Here is a 20,558-nt window from a genome sequence, read left to right on the forward strand (position 1 = left end):
CTCCCTGGTATTTGAGGATCCTCCAATTGCCTCCTAGTCTTAGGGACGGGAGAATAAAGGAAAAATGGCATCGTTTCCACCTAAAAAGTTACAAGCACTTCACCAGAAGTAACAGCCCAGGCAGAGCCTTTGTAAAAGAAAAGCCCCACCCACTGCGTCGCACTCCTCATTTCCCGCCAGCAGAGCATTTTAGTGGAAAATCTGAGCGGGAGCCATAGTTCACTCCAGTAATCCCAGCACTTTGGGAGGCCCAGGCGGGAGGATCACTTTAACCCAGGGGTTCAGGACCACCCGAAGCACATAGCAAGACCCTGCCACTACAAAAAATTTTTAAAAATTAACCAGATGTGGTCGCGGGTTCCTGTAGCCCCAGCTACCCGGGAGGCTGTGGTGGGAGGATCTCTTGAGCCCAGGAGGTCCAGGCTGCAGTGAAAGATGATCCTTGACGGCACCACTGCACTCCAGCCTGGGTGACAGAGTGAGACTTTGTCTCAAAAAATAAAATGAAATAAAAATAAAGCCAGGATTAGGAACTCTTTAAGAAGGGGTCACCGGAGACATTATTACCTACACCATTAACAGGGGAAAATGCTGCAAATTAAAGTATCATAATGGTAGCAGGCCACCCCTGTAAAAATACATACCTGTTTCAGAGACACTAAAGTGAGAAAAATATTAACCCTAGAATTGATTAAATTCAGGTATCCACTCCTTTATTTTAAAACTTAAGTGCCTTTACCTCTTAGAAATTGCATGGAGATTGGAGTTGTGATTTTTTAATATTTATTTATTTAGAGACAGGGTCTGGCTCTGTTGCCCAGGCTGGAGTGCAGTGGTACCATCTCAGCTCACTGCAACCTCTGCCTCCTGGGTTCAAACTATTCTGATGCCTCAGCCTCCCAAGTAGCTGGGATTACAGGCACCAGCCACAACGGCCAGCAATTTTTTTGTATTTTTAGTAGAGAGGGGGTTTTGCCATTTTGGCCAGTCTGGTCTTGAACTACTGGGTTCTATATGATCATATTTGTTTTTTCACAATGTAGTTCAATACATTGAAATGGTTGGGCAAGTGGCAAAATAATGTTCCTCACTCCTCTGGTTTTTTATAAGGTGCAATTTATCATAAATACTTTCAGCTTCTTGCCTCATCTTTTACTTCTCCTCACATATTGAGTGGTTCATGGCACAAAAATCATTATTTGTGAGACACTGTGCCAACTGTATTTTGTGCTTTATCTGATTTCATTCTCAACTGAAAACTGCGGTAAGCGCATGCTTTGTACTGGGCTTGCTTCTCAGTTCCATTTTATAGATGCACAGCCTCACTTAGGGAAGTTTGAGTTTGTATAGCTCTGCCTGTGGCTGAATAGATAAATGTAATTTTACCATTCAGTGTGAAATCAACTTTTAGTGTGAATTTAAGGCCCGTCTTCTAATATAGGGGTGTGTGTGTGTGTGAGATTTTACTGTGTCTCTTCTCCCTAATACTCCAGTTCAAGATACCAACCTAAATTTTGAGTTGATTATTCTGGACACACTCCCTCAAAATACGACTGTAAGAGACCAGAATACACCACCCCAATATGCCAATATATCAATATACCTCTGGCATATTGATTATTTGAGGCCGAGCATGGTGGCTCACACCTGTAATCTTAGTGCTTTGAGAGGCCAGGAGTTCATGAGCAGCCTGGGCAGGTAGAGAGACCCATCTCTACAGAAATATTTTTAAAAGATTAGCTGGACATGGTGGCATGTGCCTGTAGTCTTAGCTACTGGGGAGGCTAAGGCAAGAGGATGACTTGAGCCCAGGAGTTTGAAGTTACAGTGAGCTATGATTGCACCACTGCATTCCAGCCTGGGTGACAGAGTAAGACGCTGTCTCTTAAAAAACAAGACAAAACACTCACGCCTGTAATCCCAGCACATTGAGAGGCCAAGGTGGGCAGATCACTTGAGGTCAGGAGTTCGAGACCAGCCTGACCAACATGGTGAAACCCCGTTTCCACTAAAAATACAAAAATGAGCCAAGCATGGTGGCACGCAGCTGTAATCTCAGCTACTTGAGAGGCTGAGGTGGGAGAGTTGCTTAAACCCAGGAGGTAGATGTTACAGTGAGCCAAGATCGTACCACTGCACACCAGGCTGGGCAACAGAGCGATACTCCATTTCAAACAAAACAAAACAAAACGAGGTAAGAGAAAAACCTCAACCTGTACACCTCTTTATGACAGAACAACACAGAAAGAGAAAGACAAAGAAAAGACTACTCTAGGAGGAAATGGATGAAACAATATGATTCATACCACAAAGTACCAGAAAGTACACCAGAGTCAATACACCAGCACTGGTCACACAAATCCTTTTCTCCCATCAGTCAAGATTTTGGACAGGAAAAATGAACAAAGAGTGATATTTACTGTCTACTTGACCACATTCCACAGAGAGGGGCCTGGAATCTGACTGATAAGAAATTCTTATCCTTAGGCTGGCTGATCAGCTCCTGGTTTTCCTTAACTGTGGACTTCCAAAAGAGCCAAACTTTGGGTTCCTGATTACAACATCAAATTTCTAGGGGCCAAGGGAAATCTTTCTCTTAGCACTCTGAAAGTTTGTTGTAAAATCAACTCACAAAAACAGAAGATTAACAGGGGAAAACACATACAAAATGTATGATTGCCCAACCCCCCAGTGAGGTGCAGGAGCTTATATACCAGCTTGAGGTTACAGAAAGAAGTGGATCATGGCAGAACTGGTTATAGGACGGAGAGAAGATGAGGTCTGCTAGCAATGGTAGTCTTGTTATGTACATGAAATCTCACAGATAGCATCCCTCAGAGAATTGTTTCCTTAAGACCTTTAAATGTGTCAGGCTCTCATTAATCCTTCCTACATCTGGAAAAGAGAAGGCCTGTATATATCAAGGCAGATTTTCTACAGATGCAAATTTTTCCCACACACAATGGCATTGCAAGGCTACTTCTTTTGCTGCCTCTGACAGCCATCTTAAAATATGTCAAAGAAATATATTTTGGGGTAAGACATTTTTATTTCTTTCAAAGTGGAATATTAAGTGTATATCTCTTATAGATATACTATTAAATAAATAAGGGAATCCACTTTTTCTATTTTCTATTTGTTAAGATATTTTTTGTTTTAATAATGAAGAGAGGTTAACTTTTAAAAAGGTTTTCTACATCTACTGATACTATCATGCAGTTTTATTTATTTTTACAGTTAATGCGGTGAATAATATTGACTGATTTTCAAATGTGAGTTCCTGGAGTAAATCCTACTATATCATGATGTGGTTTTAAAATATATATATTGCTGGATTCAGTATGCTAATACACTAATAATTTTTAACATCTGTGATCATGAGAGACATTGGCTGACCAAAAATGGGAAACTGACAAGAGTAATAAACAAAATGGGCTTATAAATATTCATACCTGCTTGATACTTAAAAAGGCCTTTTAATGTATTTTTCTGCCCCACTCAGGCGGACTTTTAAATATCTGGCAAGAGGTCTCATTCAGGCTATTCAAAGGTCAATATTAATCTGAATTATTCCACGTTTGTAGGCATCCTCATTATCTTTTCAATACAGATTGAATTATTGGGGATTCAAACGGCAGAGGAAAAAGTCAAAGCATATAAGGTAAGCAGAGCAGCATATTTTTTTGGTCTGGCTTCCCCAGGCAGCATTAGCTAAAGTGAAAACTTATATGAGACTTTTTCATTTTAAAAAAAAATTTTTTTTTTGAGAAAGTGGAAGTTAGGAGAGGAAGTGGAACAGAAAGGAATAAGGGGCAATTCAATGCTCTGATACCTCACTGGCCCATATGGGATATCATGCAAGGCCACAGGCAAATTTACCATGCAGGTAAGAAAGTTTAGCTTTTAGGAGTCCTTCGAACAGGTCTGTAATTTTGTACTAGAATTTTTTATTCTTTTTTTTTTTGAGTTGGAGTCTCACTCTGTTGCCCAGGCTGGAGTGCAGTGGCGTGATTCTGACTCACTGAAACCTCCACCTCCCAGATTCGAGTGATTCTTGTCCCTCGGCCTCCCAGTAGCTGGGATTACAGGTGCCCACCACCACGCCCGGCTAATTTTTGTATTTTTAGTAGAGACAGAGTTTTGCCATGTTGGTCAGGCTGGTTTTGAACTCCTGACCTCAAGTGATCCACCTGCCTTGGACTCCCAAAGTGCTGGGATTACAGGCGTGAGCCACTGCACCCAACCATCTTTTTTAAAAAGTGAATCCTCTACTACTTGTATGAACATTAGGTTCTAGGAACTGAACCCACCCTGAACACAACTGTTTGCTTGATCACATGGAACCAACTTCTGGGAAGCCCTATCTATGACTGCTTCTAAGAATAATCCATTTAGAAGGAAAGAAAGGAGAATAATATATCCACTGTGGAAGAAATAAAACAATCCTGACAACAAAAAGGCCCCTGAGTACCCAATAGAGAGAGAACACTAATATTGAGTTAGCCTTAACAGATTTACATGCATGTAAGGTAGCATGACAACAGCTACAAAGCTGGGCCATATCTCTTATGTTTTACGCAAAGCCTTGGGAATTATGAGAACTTCTTTTGCTGCTTCAAAAGAAAAAAGGCACACCTTGTGACAGTTTCCTGTATACTGAGAGACCCTCAGCTCATCTTGCAGGTGCTTTTTTAAAATATCTGGATGTTATTTTCCTATAGTCTTGGGAAAATTCTGGAGATCAGGCTTAATCCCTAGAGATATTATATTTCCACTGGTAGAACAAGGATTTAGAGTTACCCTGTTGAATGTAATATCACTGTTTTATTTCTTTTATGGTTTTTAGGAACAGAAACAGCACACTCAGACATGAAAAACTGTCCTGGCTTAAAGGGTTCCTTTCCTCTCAGGTGAGTAAGAAATGTCACTTCCTGACAGGACCAGGAACATCAGGATATCTGGAGGACCTTAAGAAAAGGAGAATTCATCAAATTTCTAGGTATTGCAGGCAAAGTATGATAGCAAGATCCTGGTTTGGTTTCCTAGCATCTGGACACTTTTAAAAGTCTAATTTGAGATTCCTTATGAAAATGTCCAGGTAAGCCAACTTAAAGAGAGCCTATGTGGTAAATCAGTATTCCTGCTGCACTTGTGTAAATAATTAGGCCAAGTTTAAAGAGACAAAATTTATTTTGCAAACAAATTAGTCTTATTAATACCTAGATGGTGTTTGATAGAAATGGAATAAGTATAGAGAGAAACAGTGCACAGTGCTAGGTGGTGATAACACAGAGGTGTGGGGTTTCCCAGTGGGAAACCAGATTACCCAGATAAAGACTTGCTGAGCCTCCCTTCATGCTGACTAATTACTTAAATTATGTAAACTACACGTCCTTACCTATGGTATGGACAAAATAATGGCACCTAACCAAATGGGATAGTATAAATAAAACTCTTCGTAGAGTAGCTATCATCTAGTATTTTTTCCATAAACAATACCTAGTGTAATTTTTTAAAGTGACTAGCATTAAAATTCTTTTATTACTTTTAAATTATTCCTAAACATTTTTACTACCAAAATAATACATATTACTTTAAAAATGAAATGAGACAGTAAGGCATAAAGTGAAATCAGAACTTATACCTTCCTTTTCCCAACCTACCAAATGATAAGTTACTACTATTTATATATTTTGGAGTATATTTTGGTTTTTATGCAAATGCAAACATGAATATTACTTTCCTTCAAAGAAATTGTATAGAGGGAGAAATAACTTGTCAGTTATTACTGTTTTTGGACATTTCCCCTTCTTTATTGGAAAATACTGTCTTCTTTTAAAAGCAGCATCCAGTTTATAGACTATATTGTATCATATAATCCATAACCACTAATGCATAAGGACTGCACTGCAGCATACGTTCCTAGAAGTAAAGTTATCATTGCTGAGAGTACCATATCATCCTCTGGAGAAACTGAACCTCTAGAGAGTTAGTTCTACTTATAGTGCAAAACAGTGCTTCAAGTTAGAGTCAGCATATTTACTGATTCTATGCAGTAACCAGTGCTATCTATGTTTCTCCAGGTTTGTCAAATTATACCTTTTCCTTTAATCAGGGTGGGCTCATAGTTGTCACAATTTGTGTACTAGGGGTGAGGGAAACTGTGGTGTTTCTCTCTAAAGAGCTCAAATTTTATCTGACCTGGTTTTCTTTTTCTTTCTCTCTTTCTTTCTTTCTTTTTTTCTTTTTTTTAATGGTGTTTCTTTGTTGCCCAGGCTGGAGTGCAGTGGCGCAAACTCAGCTCACTGCAACCTCCACCTCCCCAGTTCAAGAGATCCTCCTGCCTCAGCCTCCCGAGTAGCTGGGATTACAGGCATGCACCACCATGCCTGGCTAATTTTGTATTTTTAGTAGACACGGGATTTATCCATGTTGGTCAGGCTGGTCTCGAACTCCTGACCTCAGGTGAGCCACCCACCTCAGCCTTCCAAAGTGCTAGGATTACAGGCGTTAGCCAAGGCCCCCGGCCCTGTCTGACCTACTTTTCAAAAGCAAAAAGATGAGCAATAAAAGGGCAGTTAATTAGCAAGACCTCCTTCCCTAAGATCTCATTCTAAGGTTGGGAGATAGGACAACAGACAGGAAGAAAGATGTCAGAAAAATATATGTAGGAGAAAAATGTTCTTTTGGCAGGCCTAAGACATTTTCTATTAGAATGTGCTTAGGGTCTCTCCTAGCATCTTCAGATTGTTCTGTCATCACCACCCGTGTTTACTGAAACCCTCCTCCCTTTCCCAATGCCCCCACCCCGACTCCAAAAAAAACCACACACAAGGTTAAGCCTCCTATCCAGTGTGTCCTGGAAGTCCAAGGAAGTCGCAGATACCTCTGTGGTCTGGGGATCCTAGTCTTGGAATGGGAGTGGGATTGAGTTCTGGGACAAAGGTGAAATCAGACATGGTAAATCAAACACCTGGCCTGTGTTGTAGGCTAGTGGTTTAAATGTTAGGATTCTGGCATGATCCTGCTGTGGTTCAAATTTCTCATCTCTTTGACTTTCAGAAGTTAGTTTAATCCTTGTGTTTCATTTCCATTATTAGTAAAACCAGATATAATTGCAGTACTCATTATATCAGTGAGGTTAATGGGTATCCTTCCTTAAGCATAGTCTAGCACCATGTAAAATAATAAATATTAAGTAGGATTTTATTCTAATTATTCCTTTCCAGGAATTCTGGGGGCTATGTTTTACCTAGTATTAGTTCCATAGTGCGTGAAAGCTCAGACTTCCTTCTCCGGAAGCTACTTTCTAAACCCCTTTCACCTCACCTCTTTATTAACTAAGATATCCACCTCACCCTTTCCATCTTTTCCTGTCACCAACATTCTCTGTGCCTCTCTCGCTGTTCTGAGGCTACATCATATCCAGAAAATAATCATCCGTCATTTCATAGTAGATTGTAAGAGCATTGCTAGTGTTCACATGTTTAGTCACAGGATTTCATCCTCAATTCTGATACCTCCAGTTCGTGTTTGCTTATGAAACAGGGACTACCTGAGGGACTAATTATTTTGTTGCATGCTGTAGGCACTGATGTGTTTTTATTTAAATACATTGATTTTCTGGTTTGATCGTTGTTCTCATAGTTGTCACCAACTTGTGGGCTCATAGTTGTTACCAACTTGTGAAGTAGGGGTGAGAGAAACTGTGGTACTTCTCTCTAAATAGCTCGAATTTTGTCTGACCTAGTTTTCAAAAGAAAAAAAAATAAGCAATAACGGTGCAGTTAATTAGTAAGACCTCCTTACCTAAGATCTCATTCTAAGGTCTGGGAGATAGGACAACAGACAGGAAGAAGGGTGTCAGAAAAATACATTTAAGAGAGAAATGTTCGGCCAGGCACGGTGGCTCATGCCTATAATTCCAGCACTTTGGGAGGCCAAGGTGGGTGGATCACGAGGTGAAGAGATCGAGACCATCTTGAAATGCAAAAATTAGCTTGGCCTAGTGGCGTGCACCTGTAATCCCAGCTACTCCAGAGGCTAAGGCAGGAGAATCACTTGAACCAGGGAGGTGGAGGTTGCAGTGAGCTGAGATGGTGCCACTGCACTCCAGCCTGCTGACAGAGCAAGACTCCATCAAAAAAAAAAAAAGAGAGAGAGAGAGAGAATGAGAGAGAGAGAGGGAAATGTTCTTTTGGCAGGCCTAAGACCCTAATGTTAGAAAAAAAAAAAAGAAAAAAGAAAGTGGGGGGGGAAAGAGAAAAATCATTAAACATGAAAAATTGCCAGAAATTCCCTTGTGTACTTTTTCCCTTGCCTTTAACTTTCTGGTTTCTGAAATAGTAACTGATCAATGGGGTGTGATGAGGGAATAGATAGAGAATGAATAGCCCTGAATGCACTGATAATAGACTGCTTGCCAATAACCCCTGATAGAGTTTGAATACAATTCCACAATGGGGAAAAACATTTTTAAACATATGTCTGATGAAGTATTGACATCCAGAATAAATTAACACTTTCTAAAACTCATGATCAAAAAACAACCCATTTCAAAAATGGGCAGAGGACTTAAACAGACATTTCTCCAAAGAAAACATACAAATGGCCAATAAGCACATAGAAAAAAAATGTTCAGCATCACTAATTCTTAGGGAAATGCAAATCAAAACTACAATGAGATACAGGTACCACTGCACATCCACTAGGATGGCTACCATTAAAAAAAAAAAGATAACAAGATTTGGCAAGGATATAAGGAGTTTGGAACCCCTATGCATGCACTGTTGTAGGCATGTAAATTGGTACAGCCAATGTAGAAAACAGAAAGTTCCTCAACAAATTAAAAATAGAATTACTATATGACCCAGCAATTTCACTTTTGGACATATACTCAAAAGAATTAAAAGCATAGTCTCAGGAAGGTATGTGTACACCCAAGTTCATAGCAGCATTATGCATAATAGCAAAGATGAGGAAGCAACTCAAGTGTCCATTCACATATGAAAGGATAAGCAAGACGTGGTACATATAGACAGTCAGCCTTTAAAAAGAAGGAAATGCTAACATGCTACATCACAGGTGAACCTAAGGGACATTATGAAATAAGCCCAGTCACAAAAAGAAAATACTGTATGATTCCACCTACATGGTGTACTTGGGGTAGTGAATATCATAGACATAATGTAGAATGGTGATTTCCAGGGATGAGGGAGAGGAAAGTGGGGAGTTATTCTTTAAAGAATACAGAGTTTCACTTTTAGAAGATACAAAGAGTTGTGGAGATGGATGATGACAATGGTTGCAAAGCATTATGAACTGTATGCTTAATGGTTAAGATGGTAAATTTTAAGTGTATTTTACAGAGAGAGAGAACTGGGCACCCGCTCTTGCATGCTCTTCACTAACATCCCAAATGTTCATTAATAGATAGTCGCCCCTAAGCATTTTTCTCCTGGCAGAACAGAATTCCAATCTCTGCTCAGGACTAGCAATGTGATTTGGGGAAATGATAAACTTTCTATAAACCAGGGTCCCCCAGTACAGCTTTCTCTTCATAAGCCCAGTACTAATTTTTCTTTTCATGCCCTGAGCCAAACTATTTGACTCTGTATAGCTTTCACACGAGATGATAGAATTTGATATTAATGTCATTAATTCCATTTTCATATGCAATTTGCTTCTAGGGTTAATGTCACTAGCCAGGTTCCTAAGCTACGTGGAACACCCAGGACCAGAAGAATATAAAATTGCAAAAGCTGGTGGCTCCTGAGTCCAAGAGTTCCTGGTTTTCCTGGACACAAACGATAGCGCAGCCCTTTCTTCCCCATGTGCCAGAGGCCTGGGGTTCTGCAGAAGAGGCCTGGAGGACCCAGACACTGCAAGGCCTGCGCTCAGTATATTCTGGGCCCTGTCCTCTCACCTTCTATTTCTTGTATGGCCCCCATACTCATGCCAGCTATCCTAGAACAGTCAAGAGTTCAATTGTGACCTGCTTCCTCCCTCACCCTCTTCTCCCCAACCTCCACACCACACTTCTTCTTTGGGAAGATTTGTAAAAATTAAAGTTATTATATCCATGTAACTTTCTGTATTTCTTTTAAAATCCTTGTGCTACTAAGTTAAAGGGCTTTGACTCCTGGATCTAAAAAAGTCACCAACTCTGGCTAAATCTTAAACATTGACAGCAGTTGAAGCCTCATCTTCAGACCTAGGAGAAGAAGAAAATCAGAATAAGCTGCAGTCATGAGACATGGGTCCAGAAATTAAAACTATTCAACCCCTGTATTCCCAGAGACTATTGCAGAAGAAGTGGGTGTGTGAGCTTGTAAGGATCCATTTTAAGAGATAAAATTAGTTCAGAGTTTTTCTCTATAAATAAACAGTTGTGTTTGTTGTTGTTTTGAGACAGTCCAGCTATGTCATCCAGGCTGGAGTACAGTGGCATTATCCTGGCTACCTGCAACCTCTGCCCCGCAAGACGGGCACCTCAGCCTCCCAAGCAGCAGGGTCTATGGGGGTGCACCACCCTGCCTGGCTAATTTTTGTATTTTTATAGAGACAAGATTTCACCATGTTGCCCAAGCTGGTCTTGAACGCCTCAGCTCAAGATATCCTCCTGTCTAGGCCTTCCAAAGTGCTGAGTTTACAGGCTTGAGCCACCGTGCCCAGTCTATAAATTAAACATTAATATCAAAGGAACACTGATTCAAGACAAGCATGTGGGTCAGATTAACAATGTTTTCTTGGAGCATCAACACATTCCTTACTTAAAAATTATGAAAGATTATGAGAAGGTTTACAAAAATTATATCTTATGGTCAAGATGATAAAAATTTAGTATATTTGTCTGTAAAATGTAATTGACTTCATCCTGTCTTTATTAGGTTTTATTGTTTGGGAAAGTAAGTCTCAAAGAGTAAAAGTTTTTGCCTTTTTGTTTTTAAAATATTTGAGCTACCACTTTGACTAAATGAATGGCTTATTTTACAATGACCTGTGATGCTATTTTGTGATATTGTGTTTTCAAGCTTTGATGTTTCACAAACTTTCCAAAATCTAAATCTAAATTTAGGGTTTTGGTCTCACTAATTTTTCTGACATTACATCCCCTGAAATCCAAGGAGACATATTTGGCTTACTTGGTATAATAAAATTATCATTATCAAATATGAAATTATGTGTAACCTTATTTGACTTTTATTTATATAAATGTGTTATTAGTATGTGTCCCAAAATTGTATGAGATTCCTGTGATTCTGATATGTCTTAGAATATGTTATGAGAACTAATTATGATTATTATATTAAATTGTTATGTACCATAGATGTAACCAAATTTCCTTGTCAAATGTGTCTTTAACCATGGTTGTTCTAATACTTTTGTCATCCACAATCATTGTTTTACTTTGATCCTTTTTTAGGGTGGTTTATAATCAGTTATAGAGCTCTGAGGACTACTTTTTCTTTTTCTTTTGCTGTTTTTTTATGAGACTGGGTCTCGCTCTATCACCCAGTCTGCAATGCAGTGGCATCACTGCTCACTTCGGCCTCAGTCTCCTAGGCTCAAACAATCCTCCCACCTCAGTCTCCCAAGTAGCTGAGACTACAGGCGCACACCACACACCCAGCTAATTTTTAAAATTTTTGTAGAGATGGAGTCTCCCTATGTTACCCAGGCTGGTTTCAAACTCCTGGGTCAAGCAATCCTGCCCCCTCAGCCTCTCAAACTGCTGGGATTACAGGCATGAGCCACCACACCCAGTCTTTTAATACATTGTCTCTTCATTAACAAATACTAAGTGTCTATATTGTGCTACAAAGTGACCAAGTTCCAGAGATAAGTGATCAACAAGCAGAAATGGACTTGCCCATAAAGTGTTTGACACAATCAGGGGCTGAAAAAAAACAAAGCAGTAAGCATGACAACAAATAAATAAGACAGTGTTTATGTGATAAATACTATCAAGAAACCTAACGCAAGTTAGATGGAAAAGTAACTAAAAGGATGCCATATTAGCTAGTGTAGTAAAAACAGAATTATCAGAGATACCTCCACACTTTGATATGAATAATGCAATGAACAAAGCAAAGAAAAAAAAAATCTGGGCCAGGTGCAGTGCTCACACCTGTAATCCTAGCATTTTGGGAGGCCAAGATGGGCAGATCACTTGAGGCCAGGAGTTTGAGACCAGCCTGGCAAACATGATGGAAACTCATCTCTACTAAAAGTACAAATAAATTAGCTGGGCATGGTGGCCTGCAACTATAATGCCAGCTACTCAATAGGCTGAGGTGGGAGAATTGTTTGAATATGGGAAGTGGAGGTTGCAGTGAGCCAAGATCACACCACTGCACTCCAGCCTGGGCAACAGAGCAAGATCCTGTCTCAAAAAGAAGGAAAAAATCTAAAGGTGGAGTTACCCTCATGAGAGAATATAAAGTACAAAGATTCTAAGACTAGAACAATTTTATTATGGGCTGGGTATAGTGGTTCACACCAGTTATCCCAGCACTATGGGAGACTGAGGCAGGAGGATCACTTGAGGCTAGAATCCCAAAACCAGCCCAAGAAACATGGTGAAACCCCATCTCTATACATATAAAAAATATTTTTAATTAGCTGGATGTCGTGGTGTCCGCCTGTAGTGCCAGCCACTCAGGAGGCTGAGGCAAAAGGATTGCTTGAGCCCAGGAGTTGGAGGTTGAAGTGAGCTATTATGGTACCACTGAATTCTAGCCTGAGCTACAGAGTGAGACCCAGTCTCTAAAATTTAAGGGAAAAAAAAAAAAAAAAAAAAGTTGGCTGGGCGTGGTGGCTCACACCTGTATTCCCAGCACTTTGGGAGGCTGAGGCGGGCAGATCACAAGGTCTGGAGTTTGAGATCAGCCTGGCCAACATGGTGAAACCCAGTCGCTACCAAAAATACAAAAAATTAGCCAGGTGTGGTGGCAGGCACCTGTGATCCCAGCTACTCAGGAGGCTGAGGCAGGAGAATCACTTGAAACCAGAAGGCAGAGATTGCAGTGAGCCAAGATCACGTTATTGCACTCCAGCCTGGGTGACGGGGCAAGACTCCGTCTCAAAAAAAAAAAAAAATTATTACAGCCATGGGCACAGAGAAAGCAAATAATAGCTATCACTGACCTAAGTGGGAGGTATCTAGACTAAAAGAATCTTGTAGTCTTCTGCACAAGCTGGCCTACTGGCTTCCAGGCAAACTTGATACATAATTAGATAAAGATGGAAGTTTTGATTTAGCTTTGATTGAATTGTTTAATTACAGTGTTTACTAATGTCTGACAGCAACGTCTTTTAGAGAACCAGTTTGTAATGTGGTTCAGAAAATCATTCCCTGACATTCAGCCTAAAATCTGTGTCTACACTTTTCTACCAGATTTTAAGTGACTTTTATCCCATAATAAATCTTTTTATGCTTATACTATTTGAGAGTGTTTTGTTTCTTTTCCTACACACCATGTAAAAATGCAACAGTAACATCACATCTAATATGGTGAGTCTTAATCCATAGCTGAGCTGTTGGAATTTAGATTAGTCCTTCTAAAGGTAAAGCTGAATCTCAAGTTTGTACAACGTAGCAATTTATCCAAGGCATGGGACAAATACTATGTAGACATTTCTTAAAAGTACCCCTAGAATGAGCTGAAGGTCTCTCAGCAGATAGCAAGATACTATTGTAAGGTGTTCTCTATTTGAAGAAAGAAAGGAATTAATCCTGCTTCCCCCTGCTCTGCTGAAAATGTATGAGATGAGGCCTAACTTTGTGGTTCTCAGGCTACCTTATATGCATGTTAATGCCAACTCAATACTAGTATTCCCTCTCTCTTCTATTTGGTACACTGGGGTCTTTTGTTGTGAGAATTGTGTTATCTCTTCAACAGTGGATATATTCCATCCTTTTATTCCTCCTAAGTGGACTGTGCTGAGAAGCAGTTATTCATATGGCCTCTCAGAAGATGGTTCGTAAGATAGACAAATCAGTGGTGTTCAGAGTGGGTTCAAATTTGTGGAATCAGTGTTCATACAGGAAGTAGGGGATTTTCTTTATGAGAGAATTACAAAAATGTTTTAGGACAAATGTTTTACAAACTCTTTGGAAGTTTGCCTTAAAGTTAAACTTTATTGGTTTGATAGTAAAGTCACCTCTGGTCATGCTTGATACAAGATTGGGCAACTAGGAAGCATAGCATTGAATATACTCGTCCCTGCCCCTCTCCTCTTTCTTCTCACTCCCACTATGTAAGGACCACTCGTTAATAAAGCAATCTCACACGAGTGTTTATTTCAGCAATATTTTGAGGGGAAAGCCAAACAAATAAAATATGTCTCTCTGCTCACCTCATATACCTCAGTGCTTTTCCCCTGCTGTTGGAATACTCAAAAATTTACTCTGTACTAAAATTTGTTTCAGAGTCTTTTCAAAAATAGAACTGACTGAGGCCAATCTTGACTGCTGACATGCTGCAAATGAAACACGTTTCCTGTATTTGAAAAGTCTTTGGCTGAGTGGGACAACAACATACACAGAAAGGCCTTTTTAAATATTAGCAAATTTAAGTATTTATATGCACATTTCATTCATCACTCTAGTGCCCCTCCTCAGTTTTTTCATCAGGGAATATTTCTCAAAATTACAGGGCAAAATCATAATATGTTAGCATTCTGAATCAAGTAATATACTTTAAAAAATGCATCATAATCTAATGGAGCTTATCAGGAACTCGACTTGGGTCTGTTATTTGAAAATCAATCTGTTATTGTCCACATTAGCAGTAGAAAAAATACATGATAATCTCTGAAGATACAAAAAAAACTTTTTGAAAATTCAACTCAGTTTTATTATTAATATAAAAATCATCATAGCAAATTGAAAAAGAGAGTTCCCTTAATTTGATAAAGCATATCTATAAGAAGTGTACACCTAACATCTCACCTAATTGCAAAATATTGAAAAATGCCAATTTCTTACCGAAATTTTAAAAAAACTGCCAATAACTGGATCCATTCTCTCACCCCCTGCCCCACCCTATTACCGCCTGATCCAATAAAAACCCAAGGGCTTTCAATAGGGCCTTCCGAATTGATAACATTTTCACCATAATCCTTTCACTGTCTGAAGCAATAAGCAGGGCAAATAAGTGTTAATCCCCACATGATTGTATTATGTCCAACTTCCTGTACAAGACAGAATGCTATAAAAACCCACAGTCAGTGATGGACTGAGTCATTTGCTCTATTCCTAGACCAGCTAGGCCAGGTCAAGCCTTGGAAGGTTGAGGCTATGGAGTTCCATCCATCAACCTTGGAAGAGCTCTCTTGGAGGCAGGCAGGTCCAGAGCCCCACATGCCACGGGACCTGAACCGAGAGCAAGCTTGGGCCTGGGCACTGGATAACTTCCCTGTGCTGAGTCGCCATTCCTGCCAATGCCATCAGCTCTACCGGAGCTCTGCTGTGGGCTGGCTGCTGCACTGCGCCTCCACCGGGCACGGAGCCCTTCCCAGAGATGAGAGGGGCCAAAAACGGCCTCGAGACTCCCATGTCGAGGAATCAATGGCTGACACCAAAGACGGGCTTCAGTCACCTCAAGAAGACGCAAATGCTACCTACGGCGAGGTCCAAAGCGGTCTGATGAAGCCTGGAGATGCCAGCGCCTGCGCAGGTGGAAGGACACAAGCCCATGGCGACCTCTGCAGTCCAGGCCGCCCCCGGAAGCTGCTGAAAATCCACGATTCCATCAGGAAGGAACCCGGAAAGGAGAGGAACCCCAGGCTTTCAGCAAGCCTGCGGTACGACCTGCTTCAACGAACACTGCGCTGGAAGGAGCCCGAGGCACCCCAGTGGGGACCCTCATACTGTCCCTGCGGACTTTTACGCTGGAACTGTGCCCTGCACGCACAAGAGCCTTGAGGTCTCTGCTGTGGAGATCATTCCTTAATTTGTTCTTCCCCTCCTGAACGTCCTAAACATTTTTCATTTAGAGAAACTCTCTTCATGGAATGAATAATATGCAGTGTGCTAAGGAACTCACCGTTCCTGATGTACTCACAATTGTGATAGTTCTTCCATTGAAACTGTACATGTGTTGAATAAAGCCTTTCCCTATTCTCCACCTGTGAAATGTATTTCAAGCTGGTAAATCAAGATTGGTATAGATGGGCCTGAAGCAGACAGAAAGGGGGCAAGGACCCAGCTCAGAGCCTTTTTTTTTTTTTTTTTTTTTTTTTTTTTTTTTTTTTTTACATAGTGTCTTGCTAGTTGGGTCGCTCAGGCTTCTGTGCAGTGGCGCAGTCTTGCTTTAGTCTAAATTCCAGAGGGTCTTTGAGGAGCTCTAGATACTAACAGAGTGGGAGGGGACAACTGGGTGGATCACTTGCTGGAGTTGCTTCAAAACTGACTGTGGCCCTCCAGATGAAGGCAGGAAATAGACATTAACAGTGTTCTTTACATCAGGGGTCCCCAACCTTTGTGACACAAGAGACTGGTTTTGTGGAAGGCAATTTTTCCATGGATGGGGGTTGGGGAGACATGGATGATTTGGCGATGACGCTGCCCTACCTCAGATCATCAGGCGTCAGATTCTCAGGAGAAGCGCGCAAAGTAGATTCCTCGCATGCGCAGTTCACAATAGGGTGGGCGCTCATGAGAATCTGTCACTTCAGACCAGCTGAGCTCGGGCGGTAGTACTCGCTTGCCTGCCAGTCACGTCCTGCTGTGCCTCAGGGTTCCTAGCAGGCCACCGACCGCCACCGGTTCTCTGCCTGGGGAGTTGGGGATCCCCACTTTAAAAGGTTTAAAGGTTACGTTGTCTTAAGGGGTGAAGGAGGGATTTGGGATGTCCCTCGAGTGAGGCCGATGGCACCCGCATACTGCGAGGCTGGCTGGGGTGCTCTTTATGGCATGGGGCATATGTAACCTCTTTGCCTCATTTTCCCCTGCGCTGCCCAGACATCTTTCGGACTGTCTGCAGCATCAAGATCTGGACTTGAGAGCACGTTTTTCAGCACCCGTGGGAAACTGTTGCAACAGCTGCAATGCATAAATACCCAAGCCCTGTGAACCCGAGCATGGTGTGGGATGACGTGTTGAACAGGCGCATAGATCCCTCCGGAGAGCTGCACAGCTACAGACTTCTCCGCACAGAGTGGGAACTGCAAACCTCTTACTGGTGCAGCAAAACCCAAAACATATGTACTAGAATATTCTGTAGTTAATCCTGTAAAGAAAACAATGGAACTTAAATCTACTAATATTTCACTTACAAATACAATTTCAGTAGATGAGAGATTTATACCCAAACCACATCATCAGGACCCAAAAAAAAACTATTTTGACTCAAGAAGCCATAATCACTGAAGAGAGGGAGCCTCAGCAGTTACCTTGAAGAACTGATGGCAAGAACGATATCTTCAAATGCTAAAAAAGGCCAAGAAGCACTGAAATGGGTCATACATAAATTACACGTTAAGACTGAAGAATTGACAGCTTCCGCCAAGAGGAAGCATAAGAACTTTGATGGCAGCGGGGGCAGCAGCATTTATAGAGAATTGATAATGAACATGTGAAGACAACGTCAAGTACCCCACGTCTCTCCAAGCTGGCAATATATGTATTTTAAAAATATAAATACGTTTTAAGTAGAATTTTTAAAAGTAGACTGATATAAGGATGTAACATTACATAAAAACAAAGAGATGCATGACCTCTAAATAAAAGGGATCATCTGAAATTCGTGTTGTTTGAAATGACTGTCTGATTTTGAGGATTCCAGTATTTATGTGAAAATTTAACGATTTTTTGAAAGCAATCTTTTTTAACGTTCATTTTAACTTCAGGGTGCACGTACAGCTTTGTTAAACAGATCAACTTTTGTCATGGGGGTTTGTTGTACACATTACTTTATCATCCAGATATGACGCTTCCTGCCCATTAGTTATTTTTCCCAATCCTCTCCCTCCTTCCACCATCCACCTTCAACAGGCTCCAGTGTCTGTTATTCCCCTCTTTGTGTCCATGTGTTCTCATTATTCAGCTCCAGCTTATAAGTGAGAACATATGGGATTTGCTTTTCTGTTCCTGCATTAGTTTGCTAAGGATAATGGCCTCCAGCTCTGTCTATGTTCCTGAAAAAGACATCATCTTGTTTTTTTTCATGGCTGCATTGTATTCCATGGTGTATATGTACTACATTTTATTCATCCAGTCTACCATTGATGAGCATTTTGGATGACTCCATGTCTTTGCTATTGTGAATAGTGCTGCAATGAACATACACATGCATGTGTCTTTATGATATAACAATTTATATTCTTTTGGGTAATACCCAGCAATGGGATTTCTGGGTCAAATGATATTTCTGGTTTTTGGTCTTTGTTTTTCACTAAGTTTGAAAAAATTTACACTCACTAATGGCACATAAACAAAATTTTAACCTTTTTTTAAAGTGCTTGGAAGGTGGCATTGACGTCAAATCAAGATAGAATTCTAAAACTTTTCACACATTGGACCCCTACCTGGCTTTGGTCCCATGCCAGAACAAAGTAGAGCCATCTCTTACATACACACAATTGCCCTGTTGCTATAAACTTCAACAGCTTGCATGAGAGAATTCAGTTTAAAAGGAGAAACTGTGTAGTTTTCAAAGACATTAATTCGTATAAAATAACTTGCTCTGCTATAAACCATTATTAAAAACCAGTGTTTTGGTTTAGTACTTAAATATATTTGGAGCAAAAATTATCACTAAAATAATATATGTCTCTAATAAAAATATGCTTTTCTTGCAATAAAAAGTACTATATTGATTTGCTAAAGTTTTGCAACCCAATAAAGACATTATGTTCCTTGGATATGTACTTCGTGATTTAATATGCTGTGGCATGGGCTGGTTGATTATGTTAACTGGAAAAATAAATTCATTACTTGAAAATCAAAACAAAACAAATAACAAGGAATGGAGGCAGATTAAAGAGGACCAGAGGAAGACTCTTAGCCTTCTGAGTTGACAGCCACAGGGTTCCAGGGCATTAATTCCAGATCAGAAAATTCCAGGCAGCTAGAGAAGTCTGCCCCGGTGAGTCTCGCCCAGGATCTGGAAGCGCAAGATCAAAGCGCCAGTGATTCGGCTCCTGGTGAGGGCTCTCTTCCAGTCCTGCCGATTGCCGTGTTGTAGCTGTGTTCTCACATGGCGCAGAGAAAGAAGGAGAGGCAGAAATGGGGAGAAAGTGAGAGTTGGAGAAGGGTAGAGAATGAGAGAGACAGATGATCTCTTCCTTTTCTCGTAAGGAAACTAATCCCATTATGAAAGTCCAACCCTCATAACCGCATCTAAACTCAGTTGTCTCCCAAAGGCCCCATCTAAATACCATCACCTTGTGGATTAGCAAAACAAAAATTATCATGAATTTTGGGGAAGACAATTCAGTCCATAGCACCAAGTCTATGTGATGCTCGCTCTCATAATCTCTGCCCATCTCAGGACCTACAGCAACCAAGACTCATTTCTTTCTGTAGGCATTTCAGAAGATTGTGATATAAAAATGTGACATAGAGAATACATTCATTTGGGACTTTGAAACTCTCCTGTTCCCTCAAATGCATTAATTAATAAATAAATTAGTGTTAACATCTAGTTTATGGGTTCTGATCTAACACCCATAAACCAGATGTTGACACTAATTTATTTATTTATAAATTTATTATTAATTTATTGTAATAAAATAGGTGATTAATTTTGAGACAGTGTCTCACTCTAACACCCTGGATTATTTGGGTTACTTGAGTGCCCCTCTGGCAGGTGGTATTGTTTCACATTCATTGCCTGCCTATATGGGGCAAGTATACAGGCATCCATTGGGTCTATTCCTTTTTATTCTTTGATTACCTTCCAGACTGGGACCTTATTCTTATTCAACTAATTGAGATTCACTAATGCTTAACTCATAGCATAGATTTTATTTCACATTAATGGGTTCAAAAGTGCCACTAATGCCCTATGTCATAATTCTTTTTAAATCAGAAATGACTCAGACATTCAATGGTATCTGAAATAATTTTAAGACTTTAAGTTACATTAAAAGTTCACCTACAAGCATTGATTTTATTTATATTTACTCAATTTATTCATTTGTAGCAGTTTATCTATATTAGTTGTTAGAACTGAGACATTAGGCAAAGATAATCATCACTCAAAGTTTTTTGTTGTTGTTGTTGTTAACCATTTGCATAGTCTGTGAATATCAGGTGTTTGCCTAAGCAAAAATCTTAAACACACAGGCATTTTTGCTGATAATTCAGAAAAATTAGCTGTTCTTATGGAACCAACAATGTTAAATTAGCCTTATTTATCAAAAAAGTCATTCAAAGAAAGAGTATTCTGTTTTTGGTTGCGTTTATGTTCTTATAACATTCATGTCAAATCCTTGCACTTTAAAATATCTAACAAAGGCAAATATAAAACTCATCTAATTAGTAAACCCAGACAAAAATGTATGCTGACAATTCTGAAGACTTTTCTGTTTTTATTTTGTCAATAATT

General features: G+C 40.1%; 1 long non-coding RNA gene and 1 pseudogene across 1 annotated transcript; both read left to right on the forward strand.

Moving 5' to 3' along the window:
* Nucleotides 1–320: 320 nt before the first annotated feature.
* On the forward strand, nt 321–11,340 carry LOC106998735 (uncharacterized). Its single transcript, XR_001445272.3, has 3 exons — nt 321–3,661; nt 4,847–4,910; nt 9,690–11,340. It is a non-coding gene; the product is annotated as an uncharacterized LOC106998735 (long non-coding RNA).
* Nucleotides 11,341–16,564: 5,224 nt separating this feature from the next.
* Nucleotides 16,565–19,180, forward strand: LOC100429174 (PRELI domain containing protein 3B pseudogene; annotated as a pseudogene).
* Nucleotides 19,181–20,558: the final 1,378 nt, after the last annotated feature.

Source organism: Macaca mulatta, chromosome 6, assembly GCF_049350105.2.
Source record: "Macaca mulatta isolate MMU2019108-1 chromosome 6, T2T-MMU8v2.0, whole genome shotgun sequence".
NCBI lineage: Eukaryota > Metazoa > Chordata > Mammalia > Primates > Cercopithecidae > Macaca > Macaca mulatta.